Genomic DNA, 7498 nt, shown 5'->3' on the forward strand with positions numbered 1-7498 from the left:
GCCAGACCACAGATGGCATGAGGGAATTTAGCCATCTGGTTGCCTACTAGCAAGCAGGGAGCCAGGTAATCAATAGCCGATCTCATTTCTCCCAACCTGCAGACATCTTTTGCTGGTGCCTCCCACTGACCCACAAAGGCAGTCCATATGAGTAATCTGTCCCTGCCCTCCTCCAACAGGGAGGATGTTGACAAGGGAGAGCAGACTTTAAGTTATGAAGAGAAGATGGGCAGCACCTCTCTATATAGTTTGTCCTCACTCTACAGTTTGTGACCCACCCATAACAAATTTGAAAGGATTAAACCCAAACCTAGCAGTTTTGCTACAGAAGTCTTTCCTGCTCCAGAGCACCTCTTGTGTGCTCTGAATGCTACATGTGGCCTGTACTTCCACTCTCCACTTCTCAGACTGTCAGTTTCTCCTCCTCAGTTTTGTCCTTTACGTTGGAACACATGCTAACCTCAACCCAGAGAGAATGAAGCAGCAAGAAGGGCAGTACACCTTAAAGGACCTCTATATTTTCTCTTCCAAACTCTTCACAGAAGTAAACTACTCCTCTTGTTCCCTTTATGTTATCATCTTCTCTCTCCTTTAATCTACAATATCAATATGTTTCCACTAAATCTTCAAACATCCACTACAATTACTTAAAGTTCAGCCTACCTCTAAACCAATTACATTATCTTTCTTCAACTTTCCATCCTTTTCCTCTGTCTCCAAAGTCACTGTCATCTGCAGGGTTCCACTCTTTGCTACATTTCTACGTGTTATTTTAGTTTTATCCTAACTCTAAAGAGTCTAAGTCTTCTTAGACTTAGTCTTAAGTCTTAGTCTTCTTAATACCATGACTTCAAATACTTTTATTTATGATTTTGTACATTGACAATGTCTCTATTTTTACCAAACTAAATAATTATTTCCTCCCATTTGATCCACTTTCAAACCTGTTTTAACTATCTTGGTTATACTTGGCTATCTTTCTTCTAATATCATGGGAGAAAAAAATAATCTCATTATTTATTCTACCAAATCAATTGGTAGGTAAGTCCTCCTACATTTTCTTTTGTACTATCTCTACTATCAACTTATATCAACATCACCCTATTAGAGTTAAGCCTTAATATTTCTTGACTAGACTGCTGAGGCTATCAATTATACTTTCTTCCCCTTAAAGTCTTCCCTAACCAACCACCCTTCTCAGCACAGGCCAGAACCATCTTATAAAAATCACAGAACTTTTAAGGTAATTGCCCTGTGGAGAAATTTTCAGAAATTTTCAGTGCAGTTTCCACTGTATTCTGAATAACTGACTCCAATACTAATGCAAATAAGCAATTTCCCAGAGAGCCTTTAGTCATCTAGTTAATGTTTTTATTTTTAATTTAACACTAAAAATTCCAAAGAATAAAACTTAATTAGTTAAAATGCAAATATTATAAAAATTTTACTAAGTTACTGAGGAAAAAAACATTTCTTTTGAAATGATTTAGTCTATTATTTTAGTTGTCTTCATGACTCACTTTCTGAATTTTTGCTAGATGTGGATGAGGGAGGAAAGCACTAAAATTTACATGGCTTTGTGATAATTTACAATTAAAATATTTACACTCTTGCTGTTAATTAATTTTATCTTTTTTAAAAAACTCCATATCTATTTAAGTTCATGGAAAGATGCAGCCTTCCAACTAGACTGAGGAATTTAACTATAGAATTAGGTCTTACTTTTTTTGTATTATGGATGATGTTGATTAAAAGGGTAATAGGAAATGACTGTAATTTTGATATTCATTATATATAATAGAAGTATCCTTATAAGAGCTTTACAGAAAAGAATCTAAGTACTTCATGCAGAACTAACTGTACTTCTAGAAAAAAAATTTACATTATTTCAAAATGAAACATGAGAGTACAACAGTAAAATGTAGTGGGAGATTATATGAAAAGACATTTGAAACTATCTATGTTAAGGGGAAGGGACTGAGCATCACATCTAGCACAGCCCAGAAGGTCACCAGTCAGGAGCAGGCAAAACAGTCTCAGGAAGGAACTCCAGGAGACTAGCCACCACAGAGTCAAGCAGCCAAGGAGAAGCAAACGCATGTTCTGTAGATGCTGGCAGTGAGAACGTCACCTCCCAGGAGGGGACCTGGTAGATTAAAGTGCCATTTCTATGGGCGACTTTACCTGACCCCAGGATCTGAGGCATACAAATTTATTAGCTCACTTTATTCTCCAAGCACACTCAAAGCCTGTCCACTAAAAGACAGCCTGGCTGCTGCAGGACTAGCCTAGGGTACAGCAAGGACTTGGCTCTGAGCCCCCCAAGTTTTTGCTCACAGAATGTCCAAGAAGCCCTCCAAGAGCCCCTCTGCCCCTCTGCCAGATGTCACCCTGAAGCCAGCTATGGAAACTGTGCAGAATGAGCACAGCAATGGCCAGTACCATGTCCACCACCAAGATCATCCTGTCAGCACTGGGGACCTGCATACTTATCAACTTGCTACGTTTCCCCTGCTTCTCCAGCAGAACAAGAGCCAGGAATACTGCCTGTAGGAGGGGGTGGAGAAGGATGAGCTAAGACCTTGTGGCAGAGGATCAGCCAATTTAACAGCCAGGTGCACAAGCTTCAGAAGAAGCTGGAGTCACCATCCACCCCTAGCTGCAAACCCCCCAAGATGAACTCAACTGTGGCACCACCATCCTGGATGCAGGTTATCTGGATGCCAGATCCACCAGGACCTACCCAATGCTACAAACTTCTAGTACCTAGAAGAGGTACCCATCTCCCATGTAGTTCAGTCCCTGTAGAAATTCTGGTTTGACACCTTCTACCCTGACACATAAATCATGCACAGGGAGTATAGCTTCATCCACCTGAAGCCCAATACCAACAAGATGGCCTTAGCACTCAGAACTCAGGTATTGTAGAGGTGGAGGGCAAAGTGTACCAGCAGGAGCTGTGCATGGTGTCCCACTCCATCCCCAGGCTATCTTTGCCAAGGAGCCCTATGTGGGTGAGATTACCTGAAAATTCAGACTGAAGTCAAACTTGAACAGTTTCCATGGCAATCACTACACAGCCCATGACTCAGCATTTTCATACAAACTACAAGAAGGTGACATCCTGATGCAGAGTAGAAATTTGTCCTAGGTGGGGCCTGGTCATCTGTGTGTCATGACACTTCAGCTTCTATGTCCATGCTCCACAGCAGTCGTGCATGTGACCAAGAGCAAGAGTATTGCTACTTAAACCTGTAAAGGTATAGAAAAAAACAACAGAAACTTATTTAAAAAAAAAAAGGGGGGGGGGAGGGACTCCACACAGGTAATGATTGAAATGTTTTTATTATTATAATGAAATTTATAATGTATAAAACTAATTACTTACATGTTTATTACTACAAATATTATTTTAAGTTTCTAATCATAATTTAATACTGCTATACAGGTCTTGAAGCAAGAATTTGGCTAATAACCATGTTCATTAGCATTTCTGAATAATAAAATCCTTGAAAATTAAGCCTTTTTTACCTTCACATAATTGTTCTTAGAATTATTTTATGAATCAAAAAAATACTAATATAATACAGAATTATAATATAAAATTGTATTTTATAGCAACTGTAAGATCAGAATAACACTAACATACTTTGAACTGGTTGCATTGTGATCAAGAAGACATAATGTAAATCATCATGAAAAGTAGTCTGTTTAATGTCAAGATAATATAAAAATGAAGCAATTATTAATCTAAAATAGTCATTCAGACATGAATGTCTAAAAGTATCTGGTGAGGACTAAAATATCTGATGCTCTAATTGCTAGGAAATATATTTTTACCTTATTATTTTGTTACTTGATCCTTCAGCCTACCACTAGAGCATGCTCCATTAGCTAATTAGACTAGTTGAAATAAAAGACTAAATATGATCTTGATTAAGAACATTCAAAAAGGTTTTTAATTTTTAAAAAAATACGATGTTAAAAAAATTTAGCCATGTTCAGCCAGCTGAAAATAACTGAATGTCAACTGGCCAAAACCTATTGCCAAGTATATATATATTTTTTCAGTTTTAGGAGTGTTAATAGTAGGTTTTAGTGTGTTATTAACTTCCAAGCTCAACAATACGCACTCATCAGTATTCTCCTAACCTTTTCAGAATGAATTGCATAGGACTTACTGTGAACTCCAGTGTTAATGTGACCATCTAGTAACAGTGGTCAAATTTCAATAAGATGGTCTCTCCCATATAACAATTTATCAGTGACAGTAGTGTTTAAAGTTTTTAAAACATTTTCAGATCCTTTCTTTTTCTAATAAATGAATTTGTGAAATAGGGAGATCAGATATTTTTCTTCCAACTAACTAAAGGAAGAAGATAATTTATAAGGAAGTTAACTGGCTTACTAAAATGCATACAGATATATACAGATATTATGCAAAATCAGAAGGCTAGGCTCCTTGACATCCTGTGTTTTTTTGCAGTGAGCAACAAAACCTGATGGGCAGTGAGCACATTCTCTCAAAAAACATTTTGTCATCATTGTTATCTCCAGAAACCGCTCCACTGATAGGCTCAAGACAACCCCACTTCTATTTCTGTTAGCATGGTGATACCTAATTAATAGCTAGCCATCTTTCCATTCTTCCTTTTTTTCTTTTCTTTTTTTCAACAGAAACCATTCAAACTATGTCCTCTCCTCCTACTCCCTCAAAGGGAGAAAAGAATGTCATCAATGGCAATAGGCAGTTGTGGAAGCAACCTAAAGCCAGCTTCATGCTCAAGAGAGAACACTGAACATCCTCCTTGTGGTCCTTACTTAAAAATAGACATTTTTCAAAGATATCTGAACAGCATGACCCTCACCTCTTTAACAGTCCATTCACAGCACTTTAGTGATATCACCTTTCCTAAAAGGGACTCTACCCAGATCTTTCTGTTTCTCTGGAATGATGGTCACAGCAACTCTAATATATTCATCTAGAATGTAGGAAATCCTGGATTGCCCAATAAATGGTTGGATTAGCTCACATAAGTAACATGATTGCTGATAACACTGCTTAGAGATTTAGGTTCAAATAAACTCACCTTGCCTCCCTACTTTATCTTCATAAATACTCTTAAAGAACACCACGCAAAGGTTAAGAAACAGGCTGTTCATAAGCTCAATCAAAAAGGACACAGTGATAACAGGCCTACCACAATAAACAGGGAAAAGTTCAAATAAATAATCTGACCTTACACCTATGGAACTACAAAAAGAAGAACAAACAAAACCCAAGATGAGTAGAAGGAAGGAAGTAAAGATCAGAGCAGAAATAAATCACATGGATATTTAAAAAATAGAAAAAAATCAATGAAATCAAGAGCTGGTTCTTTGAGAAGATAAAATTGATAAACCCTTAGCCAGACACATCAGGAAAAAAGGAGAAAGTACTCAAGTAAAAAAAGTCAGAAGTGAAAAAGAAGTAACAACTGACACCAATATAAAGAATTATATAGAATCTAATAGAATTATAGTTCTATATATAAATATATATAATATATTAATATAAATATATATTATATTATATATAAAGAATATATAAAGAATTATAAGAGAATACTACAAAAAATTATGCCAACAAATTAGACAATCTAGAACAAATAAATTCCTAGAAACAGGAAGAAATAGAAAATCTGAAAAGAATGATTACTAGTAATGAAATTAAATTAGTAATCAAAACTACCAAAAAATATAAGTCCAGAACCAGATAAATTTACAGGTGAATTCTACCAAACATTTAAAGACAAATTAATAGGGGTGCCTGGGTTGCTCAGTGGGTTAAGCTTCTGCTTTCGGCTCATGATCATTCAGCTCAGTCGTGATCCCAGGGTCCTGGGATTGAGTCCCACATCTGGCTCTCTGCTCAGCAAGGGGACTGCTTCCTCCTCCCCCTCTGCCTGCTTCTCTGCCTTCTTGTGATTGCTCTCTCTCTGTGTCAAATAAATAAATAAAATCTTTTTTTTTTTAAAGACAAATTAATATCCATTCTACTCAATGCATTCAAAAAACCCAAAGAGAAAGAAAAGCTGCCAAATGTACTCTCTAAGGCCAACATTACCTTGAAACCAAAGCCAGACAAAGACACCACAAAAAAAGAAAAATACGGGGCAATATCCCTGATGAATATATATGCAAAAATACTCAACCAAATATTAGCAACCCACATTCAATAATACATTAAAAGGATCATTCATCATGATCAAGTGAGAATTATTGCAGGGTTGCTAATATGGTTCGATATTTGCAAGTCAGTCAATGTGATACACAACAGCAACAAACAAATAATAAAAATTGTGATCACCTCAATAAATGCAGAAAAAGCATTTGAGAAGATTCAACATTTATTCATGATAAAAACTCTCAACAAAGTAGGTTTAGAGGGAAGATATCTCAACATAATAAAGGCCATAGCTAACATCATACTCAATGTTGAAAAACTGAGAACTCTCCCTTTACGATCAAGAACAAGACAAGAATATCCATTCTTGTCACTTTTATTCAACATCTTACTTGAAGTATTAGCCACAGCAATAAGGCAAGAATAAGAAATAAAAGGCAACCATACTGGTAAGGAAAAGGTTAAATTGTCACTATTTACAGATGACATGATACTATACATAGAAAAAAACATTGATGACTCCACCAAAAAACTATTAGGAGTAATAGATGAATTCAGTTAAATTGCAAGATATAAAATTAATACCCAGAAATTGGTAGCATTTCTAGATACCGATAACAAAGTAGCAAAAAGAGAAATTAAGAAAACAATTCCACTTACTATTGAACCAAAAAGAATAAAATACCTTGGAATAAATTTACCCAAGGAGATGAAAGATATGTACGCTGAAATCTATAAAGCACTGATGAGAGAAACTGAAGACAACACAAACAAATGGAAAGATATTCTATGTTCATGGACTGGAAAAACTGATATTATTAAAAGGTCCATACTACCCAAAGCAATCTACAGATTTAATGCAATCCCTATCAAAATACAAATAGTATTTTTCATGGAACCAGAACAAATACTACAATGGGACTACAAAAGACTCTGAATAGCCAAAATAATCTTAAGAAAGAGGAACAAAGGTAGGTATCATAATTCCAGATTTCAAGATATGAGTATTAATAATACAAATAATAAAATATTATAAATAATACAAAAAAATACAAAGCTGTATTAATCAACACAATATACTGGCACACACAAAAAGACTCATAAATCAGTAAAACAGAATAGAAAGCCCAGCAAAAAACAAAAACAAAAACACACTTATACAGCCAATTAATCTATTAATCTTGGTAAAGGACCAAGAATATACAATAGGGAATAGAAAGTTTCTTCAACAAATGGTACTGGGAAAACTGAGCAGCATGTGCAAAAGAATGAAACTGGTCCACTTTCTTATACCATACATAAAAATAAACTCGAAATGGATTAAGGACTTAA

The 7498-nt window shown here is 35.6% G+C and overlaps 2 pseudogenes; one reads left to right on the forward strand and one right to left on the reverse strand.

The window, feature by feature from the left end:
* Positions 1-2340: 2340 nt before the first annotated feature.
* LOC116574073 lies at positions 2341-3128 on the forward strand (annotated as a pseudogene).
* A 1551-nt stretch (positions 3129-4679) lies between these two features.
* Positions 4680-4883, reverse strand: LOC116574676 (annotated as a pseudogene).
* Between the last annotated feature and the right edge of the window lie 2615 nt (positions 4884-7498).

This window comes from Mustela erminea, chromosome 15 (assembly GCF_009829155.1).
Source record: "Mustela erminea isolate mMusErm1 chromosome 15, mMusErm1.Pri, whole genome shotgun sequence".
Taxonomy (NCBI): Eukaryota; Metazoa; Chordata; class Mammalia; order Carnivora; family Mustelidae; genus Mustela; species Mustela erminea.